The sequence below is a fragment of the Oncorhynchus masou genome, chromosome 23, assembly GCF_036934945.1.
Source record: "Oncorhynchus masou masou isolate Uvic2021 chromosome 23, UVic_Omas_1.1, whole genome shotgun sequence".
Lineage (NCBI taxonomy): Eukaryota > Metazoa > Chordata > Actinopteri > Salmoniformes > Salmonidae > Oncorhynchus > Oncorhynchus masou.
The window spans coordinates 46,520,966-46,536,682 of record NC_088234.1 but is presented as its reverse complement, the minus strand read 5'-3'; the positions used below and the strand labels follow the sequence as shown (position 1 = coordinate 46,536,682).

The 15,717-nt window shown below is 40.1% G+C and overlaps 1 long non-coding RNA gene across 4 annotated transcripts; it reads right to left on the bottom strand.

Moving 5' to 3' along the window:
* Positions 1–5,667: 5,667 nt before the first annotated feature.
* LOC135510919 (uncharacterized) lies at positions 5,668–14,490 on the bottom strand. Of its 4 annotated transcripts, none has more exons than XR_010451182.1 (5): positions 14,439–14,490; positions 13,511–14,317; positions 12,693–12,946; positions 12,001–12,126; positions 5,668–11,872 (listed from the first exon to the last, which is right to left on the bottom strand). It is a non-coding gene; the product is annotated as an uncharacterized LOC135510919 (long non-coding RNA). The 4 variants fall into 4 exon arrangements; XR_010451184.1 differs by having other exon boundaries at positions 13,511–13,612; positions 14,079–14,483; XR_010451181.1 differs by having other exon boundaries at positions 13,511–14,483.
* Between the last annotated feature and the right edge of the window lie 1,227 nt (positions 14,491–15,717).

Sequence of the window (15,717 nt, the reverse complement as noted above, 5' to 3'; positions counted from 1 at the left end):
TAATGCATTTGAGCCAATTATTTGTGTTGTGACAAGGTGAGCGGGTATACAGAAGATAGCCCTAATTGGTAAAAGACCAAGTCCATATTATGTCAAGAACAGCTCAAATGAGCAAAGAGAAACAACAGTCCATCATGACTAAGACAACATGGAAAATTAAGAACTTTTAAAAGTTTCTTCAAGTGCAGTCGCAAAAACCATCAAGCGCTATGATGAAACTGGCACTCATGAGGACCGCCACAGGAATGGAAGACCCAGAGTTACCTCTGCTGCAGAGCCTCAGAAATTTCAGCCCAGATAAATGCATCACAGAGTTCAAGTAACAGACACTGTTCAGAGTAGACTGTGTGAATCAGGCCTTTGTGGTCGAATTGCTGCAAAGCAACCACTACTAAAGGATACCAATAAGGAGAAGAGACTTACTTGGTCCAAGAAACACGAGCAATGGACATTAGACCGGTGGAAACTTGCCATTTGGTCTGGAGTCCAAATTGGAGATTTTTGGTTCCAACAGCCATGTCTTTGTGAGACACGGTGTGGGTGAACGAATGATCTCTGCATGTGTATTTCCAACCATAATGCATGGAGGAGGAGGTGTTATGGTGTGGGGGTGCTTTGCTGGTGACACTGTATGTGATTTATTTAGAATTCAAGGCACACTTAACCAGCATGGATACCACAGCATTCTGCAGCAATACGCCATCCCATCTGGTTTGGGCTTAGTTGTTTTTCAACAGGATAATGACCCAACACACCTCCTGGCTGTGCAAGGGCTATTTTACCAAGAAGGAGAGTGATGGAGTGCTGCATCAGATGACCTGGCCTTCACAATCCCCGACCTCAACCAAATTGAGTTTGGGATGAGTCGGACCACAGAGGGAAGGAAAAGCAACCAACAAGTGCTCAGCATATGTGGGAAGTCCTTCAAGACTGTTTGCAAAGCATTCCAGGTGAAGTTGGTTGAGAGAATGCCAAGAGCTGGGCTAAGCTGTCATCAAGACAAAGGGTGGCTATTTGAAGAATCTCAAATATAAAATATATTTGGATATGTTTAACACTTTTTGTTTACTACATGATTCCATATGTGTTATTTCATAGTTGATATCTACACTATTATTTTACAATGTAGAAAATAGTAAAAATAAAGAAAAACCCTTGAGTGAATAGGTGTTCTAAACCTTTTGACCGGTTGTGTATATTGCACATTGTTTGCACTTTGAGTATGACTCCATTGTGTGCATCAGTGCATTTAACAACACAAATGACCCTTTCCAAGTTTATGGACTTTTACAGTAGGATGTTAAAAAGCAATTTACATTTACAAACAAACTTCAAAACAGAGTGATGTGCTATAAGTCAAAACCACCATACGTTGTCACTTAGATGAAGTGAACAAAGTGCATGGTAGCTGTCCTGCATCCCTCAATTTCTACTTAGTTTTTGCATTAACAAGTCTGTTCAAATCAGAGAAGTCTGCGTAATCTCAGTTAGGCTAAGCGTCTGGGGCAAGAGTGGCAAAATCTAACTGATAAGGCGGCGAAATCCGTTTATGGATCGAGTGGGAGTTTAGCATTTCAGCTCAGCAATGACGCCAGGGGAATGTGTCCATTAGGCACAAAAACGTGAACTTCAAAGTTAATTCAGTAAATCATAAAATGCATTTTTCCAAGGGTCAGGTCACCTCCACTGTAACAAGCTGATAGACTTGGGGAAAGAAGAAAAAATATTCAGCCTCAGAAATGAATGGCGGATAATCGGTTTGCAGAGATTAAACGGAACATTATCCTACAGTCCCCTAATTGCTTGTATGAACTACTTTAAAAGGATTGGATTAAAATATTTTGTGTATTGCTTGTGCCCATATCAAACACGCCTTTCAACAAAAACACCAAGGTATATATTATTTCTATATAACAACCGTATTAAAGCATCAATGCCCACGATATTGGCAGAGAATTGAAGGGTCAGTGCCGGGGAAAAGGACCAGAACTTAATAGCCACAGTGGCCCTGTCTGCCACCAAACAGCTGGATGTTGATCAAACAAGCCAGTAATGGACCAGAGAGGGCCTGGCCTCTATCATCTGGCCGTCCCACTGGACAGATGGGAATAGTGGCTGTGTGGTTCGAAAGGTCAAAGAGGGTCCCAGTCCAGGCCCAACTCCATTAGTTGTGAATGTATTACTGTAGTTCTGCACTCAAGTCAAAGTTTTGCTATTATTAGTCATGGAGGTTAAAGCATAGATTGACATGAAGTTAGCGAATTATGGAAAAACAAGTTAAGTCCCTCGGTACAGTGCCTTGCGAAAGTATTTGGCCCCCTTGAACTTTGCGACCTTTTGCCACATTTCAGGCTTCAAACATAAAGATATAAAACTGTATTTTTTTGTGAAGAATCAACAACAAGTGGGACACAATCATGAAGTGGAACGACATTTATTGGATATTTCAAACTTTTTTAACAAATCAAAAACTGAAAGATTGGGCGTGCAAGATTATTCAGCCCCTTTACTTTCAGTGCAGCAAACTCTCTCCAGAAGTTCAGTGAGGATCTCTGAATGATCCAATGTTGACCTAAATGACTAATGATGATAAATACAATCCACCTGTGTGTAATCAAGTCTCCGTATAAATGCACCTGCACTGTGATAGTCTCAGAGGTCCGTTAAAAGCGCAGAGAGCATCATGAAGAACAAGGAACACACCAGGCAGGTCCGAGATACTGTTGTGAAGAAGTTTAAAGCTGGATTTGGATACAAAAAGATTTCCCAAGCTTTAAACATCCCAAGGAGCACTGTGCACGCGATAATATTGAAATGGAAGGAGTATCAGACCACTGCAAATCTACCAAGACTTGGCCGTCCCTCTAAACTTTCAGCTCATACATGGAGAAGACTGATCATAGATGCAGCCAAGAGGCCCATGATCACTCTGGATGAACTGCAGAGATCTACAGCTGAGGTGGGAGACTCTTTCCATAGGACAACAATCAGTCGTATATTGCACAAATCTGGCCTTTATGGAAGAGTGGCAAGAAGAAAGCCATTTCTTAAAGATATCCATAAAAAGTGTTGTTTAAAAGTTTGCCACAAGCCACCTGGGAGACACACCAAACATGTGGAAGAAGGTGCTCTGGTCTGATGAAACCAAAATTGAACATTTTGGCAACAATGCAAAACGTTATGTTTGGCGTAAAAGCAACACAGCTCATCAGCCTGAACACACCATCCCCACTGTCAAACATGGTGGTGGCAGCATCATGGTTTAGGCCTGCTTTTCTTCAGCAGGGACAGGGAAGATGGTTACAATTGATGGGAAGATGGATGGAGCCAAATACAGGACCATTCTGGAAGAAAAGAGACCTGAAACTGGGACGGAGATTTGTCTTCCAACAAGACAATGATCCAAAACATAAAGCAAAATCTACAATGGAATGGTTTAAAAATAAACATATCCAGGTGTTAGAATGGCCAAGTCAAAGTCCAGACCTGAATCCAATCGAGAATCTGTGGAAAGAACTGAAAACTGCTGTTCACAAATGCTCTCCATCCAACCTCACTGAGCTCGAGCTGTTTTGCAAGGAGGAATGGGAAAAAATTTCAGTCTCTCGATGTGCAAAACTGATAGAGACATACCCCAAGCGACTTACAGCTGTAATCGCAGAAAAAGGTGGCGCTACAATGTATTAACTTAAGGGGGCTGAATAATTTTGCACGCCCAATTTTTCAGTTTTTGATTTGTTAAAAAAGTTTGAAATATCCAATAAATGTCGTTCCACTTCATGATTGTGTCCCACTTGTTGATTCTTCACAAAAAAATACAGTTTTATATCTTTATGTTTGAAGCCTGAAATGTGGCAAAAGGTCGCAAAGTTCAAGGGGGCCGAATACTTTCGCAAGGCACTGTATGTATTGGTAAAATCAGGGTCAGGTGAAACTGAGTGACTTCTCTATCTCTCTCAGACCCAATGCAACACTAACCACATTTACATAAGAGTAAAGTCATACTTTATAAAAAAAAAAAAACAACAGTTGTGATGGAAACAAGAAGTCTTGGTACAATTTAATAAGTGCAGAAAGACCATTTGTTCATTCGACATGGTGGGATCTTTTTGTGTCTGTAAAATAAATTACGTGAGGTAGAGATGCCTTTATGTGCAAATATTGATATAAACCATCATATTGAAGTAAATTTGGAGTCACATGATGATGGTGTGTGGTCCTCGACTCGAGATACCATGCAGTTTTAGGCGACAGATTAAATAAATTATGAACTTCACAGGGTGGTTAAAATGCATGATGAGCTTAATGCCCCTTTCCAATACATATCGAGGATCTTATTCTTTTGATATGATGATCGATGCTTGCAGTTTGACAAAAATATTCTCGCTCTTTCCATAATAACATCATCATATAGACTAGCCACACTAGAGCTGAGCAACTAACTAAAATCTTTATCGGTTTTTAAACAACTAATAGACTCAGTTGGAACTGTGAGCTCAATGCACACATTGTGCAGTTTCTCTAGAGATAAATCAGATCAAGCCCAAACTGTGCGATGTAGTAAAGAGTTGTAGTTTCAAACAGGCCATGGTTCTACATAGTGTAGCGCAGAAAAATTTGTAATAAACTACAACGACCATAATCCATTGTGCATCTACTTGTCCGGTCTGTGTTTCTTTTACACCTGCTTCATGAAACAGACAAACAACGCATGATCGAGAGATAGACAGCAGTTGCGTCGCAAAGCATCTCTAACTGAAAATACATCATCTGCGTGATTGATAATTGGTATTCAGCAGTCATAAAACTATGCCTTATTTACTTTGAAGAACTAATAAAATTGTGATTTTATCAGACAGCAGCTATATAGAGATGACTTAGAATGAAATAATAAAGTCATCAAATAAAATAAATGTAGTAAGTTTTTTAAAATTAAAACAAAAAGTAAGTTTGAATGACAATGAGGGGCAGTATTTTTATAGCTAATGCCGGTTTGCCTGAGGCTGATGCCTGTAGGTGTTTCTACACATGCATATACACACTTCATTCAAATGCCCACATGTGCACATACACACACACGTAAAATACTGTAATACATGCACTCAAACATATTTAGTTGGCCTTGCTGTTATGATTTTTGTTGTCCTTGATGTCTTTAGTTTTTTGCATTGTTGTTTTGTTTTCCTTTGTCTTTCTTTTAGTTTTGTTGGTGCATTGGGGGGGGGGTCTTGGGGGTGGGGAATGGAATATGAATTTATTTAAAAATATATATAATTCTGTAGGGGGAGAGGGTCTTGGATGCTTGAGGGGCAGCTCTTGGGGAACTGTGGGAGGGGTGTTGGGAGTGCTGGTGGCCTGGCGGTTGGGAGCTTGGGCCGGTGACTGATGGATCGCTAGTTCGGGTCCCCGTTTTTGACCTTGTGGGAGATCTGCCGACGTGCCCTTGAGCAGGGCGTTGACCGTGGTTGTTTCTGTGTGTCGCTCTGTATGGGAGTCTTGTTAGATGACTAATGTGATGTAGTTGTTGAGCGGCGTCACTGCGAGTATATTGCATGTTTTAAAGAACAAGAAATACACAACTGAAATATTTGATTAAAGAAATGTGAATAAATTATGGTTAATAGTAATAAGAAGTCATGTGCAGTCACAACCATCATGGAACTTTTATGAATTCATTTATTCGGTGTTGTTACATCATTCAACCCACATAATAAGTGCATTTTAATGTAATTATTTTTTATTCTTTACAGAAACCGAAATCCGTGATTATTTTATAATTGAACCAGAACTCAAAAAGCACTAACCTGCACTGTATCTGCATGCTGTTGGCTAGAGAGCACGTGTCAAGACCAGAGTAGGCACATTTGTTATTTAACTCAACAGTTAGTTTTGTTACAATCAGTAGAGTTGAAAATGCAATAGTAACACATTGAGATCTTTATTCGGTACACGAAAACACATTGAGTGCACTACGTCACGCACTGATTTTTATTTGCAACAAGTCAGTTTGGTGGAAACACCACTGGTGGAAAAATGGACATCTTTTCTTTATGCAGATTTTATTATATTTGATTTATTCGCATGAAAATCTGTTGCCACTTGGATGGAAACCAAGTTAGTGGTGCAGAAAAATCCTACTCAAGGATCCAGTCCTATGATAACTGTTCACCAATTTCTGCTCACTTAAAAAGGCTTTATTTTCTTTTGATGCCAATTCATCATGCAAGATTAAAGAAAAAACTAGAAAGGTTTGTTTCATGTACAGTTACAAGATGACATAACCTGGGTTGTTCTGAACAGAATGAGCCTGTCTATTGTGACAAATTTGCAGCAGAACTTCTTTCTGAGCATACCAAAATGATACATCTCTCTGAATTGCCCTGTGAAAGCCTAACACTAAGATCGTATATTATAACTTAGCTAGTCATGTTTGCAAATGAACAAGTTTTCAAATGTTGCCCACCTGACCCAGATTGTGATTTTTAACAGAATGTTTTTGGATTGTGTAAACAATAATTGTGTGATGGCGGGGATTCAGGGTTGTGTTCCAAACAAAACTACATGTGTGCTTGCTTTAGTTCCTCAACAGCAGAGCAAGGAGAGCTAAAAAAGAAAAGAAAAAAGAAGCACCCTATAGTTGAAGACCCTTCGAGTTAAAAGTGCATTTAAATTACTTAAGAGCTGTGCACACTTTGGAGAGGTGTGTATCCTCTCACTCAAACCAGTCATTTGTCTGTTGCACCTACCCCACATTTTTCAGTAATATTCTTATGTTACTGAATGTATCCAGAGTATTTTCAGATTTCATTAACAAAAGCGGCAAAAAGTACAGTAAATGTAGAATGCAAATAAAATCAAAAATGTGATGTTTGGATTTAGTCTGGTTTCAGGTGAATTGTTGTGTCCTCAATTTGGGTCTAATAATTACCCATAATCTCCAAACTGTTTCCTTTTAATTGCTACCATGCCTATGCATATGCATTTCATATTTGGGTCTTTCTATAAATGCAGGTACCAGTGAGCATTTCTTGTAGTGGACAACTGTTTGGAGCTGTTACAAAGTCATTCATAATAATTTACCTTATTTCTTCTTCACATGAACACATTAAAGATAAACACTGAACAAAAATATAAATGCAACATGTAAAGTTTGGTCCCAAGTTTCATGAGCTGAAATAGAACATTTAAAAATAACTCAAATATTGTGCAAAAATTACATCCCTGTTAGTGAGCCTTTCTCATTGCCAAGGTAGGCCACACCAGTAAGGTAGATGGATTATCAAGAAGCTGATTAAACAGAATCATTACACAGGTGTGCCTTGTGCTGGGGACAATAAAAGGCCACTAAAATGAGCAGTTGTCTCACAACACAATGCCACAGATGTCTCAAGTTGAGGGAGCGTGCAGGAATGTTTACCAGACCTGTTGCCAAAGTATTGAATGTTCATATCTCTACCATAAACCACCTCCAATGTTGTTTTAGACAATTTGGCAGTACGTTCAACCGCAGATGATGTGTATGTTGTCGTGTGGGCGGGTGGTTTGCTGATGTCAATGTTGTCAGAGTGTCCCATGGTGGGTTGGGGTTATGGTATTGGTATAAGCTATGGACAACGAACACAATTGCATTTTATCGATTGCAATTTGAAGGGACAGAGATACCGTGACAAGATCCTGAGGCATATTGTCATGCCATTCATTCACCACCATCACCTCACGTTTCAGCATGATAATGCACGGCCCAATGTCGCAAGGATCTATACACAATTCCTGGAAGCTGAAAATGTCCCAGTTCTTCCATGGCCTGCATAATCACCAGACATGTCACCCATTGAGCATGTTTGGGATGCTCCCTATGTTATGGTGTGCACACATATCCCAAATGGATATGGATGGATTGAAAATCAAACGCTTCTAACATAAAGCATAACTTTAACATGTTGAATCAAGACAAATCGATACGGTCATTAACAGGGTTCTTCAAAAACTCTGCATAATAGTTGTTTGAGGCGCATATGATCTCCGGCTGTTTAGTTATGTGGGGAAATTGTCGATTTTGGAAAGGATTTTCTGAATGACAATCATCAGTGATAGAGCTGGAGTGATACTGCCTGGGTAAGGGGGTGGGCTCTAGACCATCCTATCAGCCAATCGGGGCTGTGTATGTAAATATCTTTGTTTCCCAACGCCCACACGATCAGACTGAGCATTTGAAGGGCCAAAGGAGGCTCAGGGAAATAAATTACAAATTAGTTATTTTCATTAAATAAACAGTGATTTAGACATACAGTGATTTAAAAATAAAATTACAACTGCATGGGGGCTTTAATAGCAGTCAAGGACCTGCTTCCCCTGTCCTTGCATTTCCTTGATCTCTTTCTCAAAAATAATTTTATGAGAAGGTCAGAGGTCCTTCCCCTCTCACCTTATCCAATGGGTTTCCCCCATTCCTCGCCTTCTCAAAGCACATTGGGGGAGAGGAATGGAAGTTCCTCCCCTCAGGCAACAATGCACGTTCAAGAAGAGGCAAGGAGTGGAGAAAACAAGGACAGAGGAAGCAAGAATGTCTTAAGAGACACACACACACAATGCTGGAAGAGTTTACTGAATAATGATTGTATTATATCAACTATTAAAACATAAATGCTGTTGATCTTTTTCATGGTGGTTTCATGGTGATTTGGGGCGGCAGGGTAGCCTAGTGGTTAGTGTTGGACTAGTAACCGGAAGATTGCAAGTTCAAACCCCCGAGCTGACACGGTACAAATCTGTCGTTCTGCCCCTGAACAGGCAGTTAACCCACTGTTCCTAGGCCATCATTGAAAATAAGAATTTGTTCTTAACTGACTTGCCTACTTAAATAAAAGGTTAAAAAAAAAATCTTCAGCTATGTTTAGCATGGCTATAAATCATGGAGAAGTTGACTAAAGCACAAAAAGACCTGGCAACGACACATGAGAAATAAACATGCTGTGTCCATGTTTCTTGTGACATTTAGAATGACATGTAGAGGTTTTATTGCTGCAAGGTGGATTTTTTAATTTTTTTAATTTTACCTTTATTTAACCAGGCAAGTCTGTGTTCTTAACTTTCTTATTTTCAATGATTTCATTGTGCCTACCTAGACAGTTTCATTGTGCCTACCTAGACTTTTATTCTTGTAACTACACGTGAAGCTGCAAGAAAATCATGTTAAAATGTCTATCAAATCATTTAGAAATGTTGACCCTGATGTCACACATTGGCCCCTTTGTTTATAGAAAGACCCATTTCTTCGGTAATAAACATTTAAATCTAGCCCTATCCATAAAGGCCAATTTCCATAAGTGTAGCGTTGAAGACATGCTCTGGAACTTTGGTGACTAGTAAGTATTCTTTAAACCTCCCACTTTGGGCTGCATGTGTCAATGTGTAGTTCATACCATGCGTAATCTATGAGCAGAATTACTGTCTTACCTCAATTAGCGACAAATCCCTAGTTTGAAAAGACACTATTTACCGGAAGCTGTGTGGTGCCATTTTCCCCACATTTTCCTCCACATGGGCCACCCCACTAGCAATTAGAGTTCCAGCCAATGAGCTTTAGCCCCTCGCCCTTTGAGTGACAAACAGCAAGATGCACACCCAGCAGAGCGAGAGAGCAATGATGTACATTTACATTTACATTTAAGTCATTTAGCAGACGCTCTTATCCAGAGCGACTTACAAATTGGTGAATTCACCTTCTGACATCCAGTGGAAACAGCCACTTTACAATAGTGCATCTAAATCATTTAATGTAGTGCCCAAAGCTGCAAATATGTGACATAGTAAATAAATTAACAGTCATAACCGTGGAAGGGGGGGGGGGGGGACAAACAGCTGACTGAAGACAGGACGCCTGGGCATTCTTTCCGTTTCTGCAGGAAAAAGGTGCTGAAATACATGCTAACACGTGCCACTACAACGTGCTGAAACCACAGATAGGAGCCAGATGTCTCTCAGGATGTATAAAATCAGAAGCATCCATTTAGATAATTTGTTGTATATTACTTCTGAGGCACAGCTGGGAACATAATAATTTGCTTATTGTTTTTACTGGACTGATTGACTGACCATCAGATGCAGTCTGAGGGGAGGGAGATTGCCGCAATCAGGCTGCCTCTCACCCTAATCAGTGTCCCGCCGCCCTCCCTCCTTCCGCTGAGAAAAAGGGAAAGTATTCCAGCTCACAGCGAAACTCAAGTCGCACTGCATTATTTGCCTCATGCACCAATTCATGTCGTTACTCCTATTACCAAAAAAAATGTGAATTATTCCTTGATATTAAAAAAAGACAAGCGGCTAAATAAAAAAAGCTTATCGGAAACACTTTGCGATACTCATTCATTGCAGCTATCATGCTGGTTGTAGGGAGAAGTACAGTACCAGTCAAAGCAGAAACGGGTTTAGATGTGCAAATGTATCAAAAATGTAAAAAAACGGAAATATCACATTTCCATAAGTAATCAGACCCTTTACTCAGTACTTGTTGAGGCCCCTTTGGCAGTGACTACTACCTCGAATCTTCTTGGGTATGATGCTACAAGCTTGGCACACCTGTATTTGGAGAGTTTCTCCCATTCTTCTCTGCAGATCCTCTCAAGCTCTGTAAGGTTGGATGGGGAGCGTAGCCACTCCTGCGTTGTCTTGGCTGTGTGCTTAGGGTTGTTGTCCTGTTGGAAGGTGAACCATCGCCCCAGTCTGAAGTGCTGAGCACTCTGGAGCAGGTTTTCATCAAGGATCTCTCTGTACTTTCTCTGTTCATTTTACCCTCAATCCTGACAAGTCTCCCAGTCCCGGCAGCTGAAAAACATCCCCAAAGCATGATGCTGCCACCACCATGCTTCACCGTAGGGAGGTACCAGGTTTACTCCAGATGTGACTATTGGCATTCAGGTCAAATAGTTCAATCTTGGTTTCATCAGACCAAAGAATCTTGTTTCTCATGGTCTGAGTCCTTAAGGTGCCTTTTGGCAAACTCCAAGCAAGCTGTCATGTGCCTTTTACTGAGTCGTAGCTTCGTCTGGCCTCTCTAACATTAAGTCCTGAGAGCTGCAGAGATTGGTGGTGGAGTGCTGCAGAGATTGTTGTCCTTCTGGAAGGTTCTCCCATCTCCACAGAGTAACTCTGGAGTTGTCAGAGTGACCATTGGGTTCTTGGTCACCTCCCTGACCAAGACCCTTCTCCCTCGATTGTGCCGTTTGACTTGGTGGCCAGCTCTAGGAAGTCTTGGCAGTCCCAAACTTCTTCCATTTAAGAATGAGGGAGGCCACTGTGTTATTGGGAACTTCAATGTTGCAGAAATGTTTTGTTACCCTTCCCCCAGATCTGTGCCTCGACACATTCCTGTCTCGGAGCTCTACAGACAATTCCTTCGACCTCATGGCTTGGTTTTTGCTCCGACATGCACTGTCAACTGTGGAACCTTATATAGACCGGTGTGTGCTTTTCCAAATCATGTCCAATTAATTGAATTTACCACACGTGGACTCTAATCAAGTTGTAGAAACATCAAGGATGATCAATGAAAACAGGATGCACCTGTGCTCAATTTTAAGTCTCATAGCAAAGGGTCTGTATACTTATGTAAATAAGGTATATCTGTTTAGTTTTTTTCACATTTGCAAAAAATTAGAAACCCGTTTTCAATTTGTTATTATGGGGTATTGTGCGTAGATTGAGGAAAGATGTTCATTTAATCCATTTTAGAATAAGGCTGTAACGTAACAAAATGTGGAAAAAGGGGTCTGAAAACTTTCCGATTGCAATGTACATGAAGTTGATTCCCTTTTCTGGATCATCAGCATATGCAGATAGACCTGGTTTTATTGCTCTGTCAATTTAGGAGCCTCTGTGGGAGAAAAAAAGACAAAAACAAAAGAGTTGTATAAAGCCCACTGCAGAAATCTACTTATTAAATTCACAATTTAAAGGGAATTGTAGGGTGATAATGTAGATTTAACTAATGCTAATAGTTACCAAAGGCAGAGATCCATGGCAAGATGCGTGCTATTATACAGTAGCCTACTGCCTTAACAAGTGACTTGTTCCATCTTGTCAGAATTCATACATTTCTTCTGTGATGCTTATGACCTACTGATGTCTCTGCAAAACGATTAAGGCTATTTCAACAAACAGCAGGTGCTTGGAAACCATTAGAATAACAATCATAGATTTAATAATATCGCCAAAACAGCACTTATGTGATTTATCTTAATGTTGAAATAATGCGCTAACTAAGCCATTTGGCAAAGCTTTACAGAAACTTTTTTTATTTTTAGGATTCCTGATAGGAGGCATCGTAAGCCTAATATGAGGCTCTAAATGGAGTAATGAATTTGTGCATTTTGTAATGGCAACATCACATAATACAAATTAAGCCTGAAAGCCTTCTCACATGAATTCAAATCTGTAATTAACACTTTTTGCTGCCTCACATGGCTGACAAATGCTAAAAACAATGCAAAAAGCTACATTTAATTGATTCCGTTTGGTAAACTACATTTGCGGATGCAGCTTATTCTATGTACATGCACCCAAACAAGTCCATGAATGGATGGAATAGAGCCTATATACATTTTCAGGTTGAGAGGTATGGAAGTAAACGTTCTACATTATTTTCTACCTCTCCCAGGCAAGGGGTGTAATATTTGTTATCACATGTACCGTACCATTGTCCTCTAGTTGAAACTTGAAGACATGGATCCTTGTCCCTGTGCTCCCAGCATCAAACAACGCCATACTGGAAACGTCCGCTGACCACTTCTGAGGAGGTTGGTCTGTTTGGGCTGCCCGACAAGCCCAATCTGGGGTGGAAGTGAGGTGGTATTTTAGAGATGGCTGGTAACCTCATGGTGACTGGTGTATGTAAGGCACATTCTGCAGTTCCATACAAAACTAAAGGCTGTCATTTCTGATGTTTCTCCTATAAATGAAACAGACATACAGCAGTTAGCCATCTGATAGAAAGCTGTTCAATAATTGACATCAAGGTTTAGCTAGCCTAGGCCACCTGTACTCATAATTTTAAGATTTTCAATTCTATCAGTAGAATGTAGAAACTGTTCCAACTAGTACTAGCTAGCTACATAACTACATATCACCAGCCTCCTCCTTGCTTGAGGAACAAGAGGTGCAAAAGACAACAAATGAGGAAAGCCTGCCCCATCCACTTGTGCAATGTCATGACTTACCTGTGCCTTTTGTTAAGTATATCAGGTGTTAAAGCGACACTCCAGTATCCTCCTCATATCATATAACACTCGATTTACATAACAAAAAGGCACATTGTAATAGGTGATCCAGGTATGTCATGACATAACACAAGTGTGTGTGTGGGTTCTTCGGCACAACGCATCACGGCATGCCTGGACACAGCCCTTAGCCGTGGTTTGTTGGCCATATACCACAAACCACTGAGGTGCCTTATTGCTATTATAAACTGTTTACCAACGTAATTTGGGCAGTAAAAATATATGTTCTGTCATACCAGTGGTATACGGCTGTCAGCCAATCAGCATTCAGGGCTCGAACCACACAGTTTATAAAGGTAATTAGCACAGGTGGTCGCGTTGTCTTCCGTAAAAAAGCGCTGTAACATGGAGACATTGCCGTGTGAGAACATCTTATCAATGTTTGAATTAATATAACGTTTTGAATATGTTTCCTCACTGATATGAAAGATAAGGTCCTTATGCTTCCATGTTAGTGTTCAGACAAAGCGTCGGGAATTTTAACAAAAACTTCCTACGTGCCATACAGAAGATGCCTTTGTCCAACAATGACACACAATGTGTAATGGAACAGAGAGTCATTATCAAAGGCTAAGTTTCTCTTGACCCGTGACTTCTGTAAGACAAGGGGGTGGGTTTCTCACTTTTGCATTGCTAGTATGAATTCGTATGTACCTATAATAGTGGCAGGCTAACTGTCACTGTATTTTAGGGCTGTGAGAGATGTCAGAAAATGTATTCGCAGCTAACAAGCTACTGTAACTGGCGTGGTCCCTGGCTTGCTGATTTTGAAGACAACATACAAAACAAAAGATGGATACATACCTATGCGTGGATCATAAGTAGTTACTTACTCTGATTCCAGTTGCATGTTCGATATTCCTATTTCGGACGATGGCATGACTAATACTCACGATGGCAAATAATTAGCTTGGTGCACGAAACTCAACCAGAGAATTTTGAGGAGAAGGGGAAACTCCATTGGAATTTTATGAAGTGTACGTTGCTCATGCGTCGTCAATGGGCCGCGCGATGCATTCCGGTAAATTATGGGACAAGGAGATCTATCAAAAAAAACTTAGCATGAATTTAGTTAACATAACTACACCATTAAACATTTTCCCGGATGTGGAAGAATTAATTTCTCTAATATTGTATCGCTTTTGGAATCGTGACATTACGTACTTTTGAGGAAAGTAGGCAGGTTTCTTGACTCATACCCTGCCTTTGAGAAGGATTGCTTGACGATTCATTTAGCAACCGCGTGACGCAGCATGAGAACGTGAATGCAATTGGTCGACAGTCTGCTGTGTGAGGCGTAGTAAGTTCCTCCACTGCCCTATCCTTTGTTTTTTTTACTGTTATAAAACCACGCCAAATATATTTAAACTGTTGCACGTTGTGAAATACTCATACAATGATGCTGGACTGTTGCACGTCTGAATATTAATACGCTTTCCTTTCTATGCTTTGCAAAATGTGCTTCCATGCTGGCCAGATATGAACAGATTTGTCTATGTACGCAGTTCATTTACTCTCAAAAAGAGCAACTTACATTGTATTCAAAATGCATTAGTATGTTTCACCCATTGTAACAAAAGCTACATTTTCAAATCAAGTAGAAGTTGTTGTCCCTGAAGCCAGGAGAGCATTGACGCTCATATGAAAATTGTTGCGTCAACTAGAACCATACCTAGCATGATAAATTAATCACTTATATAAAATCAACCTAAAAACAATAGCTAGTATGTTAACAAAATCAATTTCACACATCATGGACACACTGGCTTAAATATGTATAAAAACTCCAAGGTTAAATTTGTTTTGAAAACTATGTGCCATCTTAAAAGGTTGTCCTCCACCTTGTTCATACTGCCACCGTTTTGCCCAAAAGTAAAGTTTGAAAAAGCAGAAGACAGAAAAACATCAGGCACACTTAATTTGTCTCACCGGAAAGCAGTTTGCACCTTAGGGCCAATGGAATGGATTTTTTTTTAAACAAGAAGAGAACAGGTTCTGCCCTATTCTTTCTCTAATATCGCCCCATTCTTTCTCTAATATCGCTGCCTCAAACCAACCCCCGATACCGCGTTCAAAACAACCTTGAAATCTCCGATTTGAATGCGTTCAAGGCAACTGGGAACCCCAGTTGTACTGAAAACACAAGAGTGTCTGTTTAATTATGTCAGTGTGTGGTGATGATGTGGGAAGAAAAAAACAAAGAGATCCCTGGTGTTTTTAACGGCGGACTCTGAAAAAAACGAGATCAAATCATGACATAAGTGATCTTCATGTCGAAAAGACGGAGTTCTATAAAGATGCCAGAATTTCAGTTACTTGGATAACTGTTCAAAAAGATTTTTCCCTGTCGGAACTCGTTTTTTTCTCAGAGTTCGCAGTTCTTTTGAACACAGAGTAGTCAGATTTGAGTTTCAATTTGTTTTGAACGCTGCATATCTTCTCT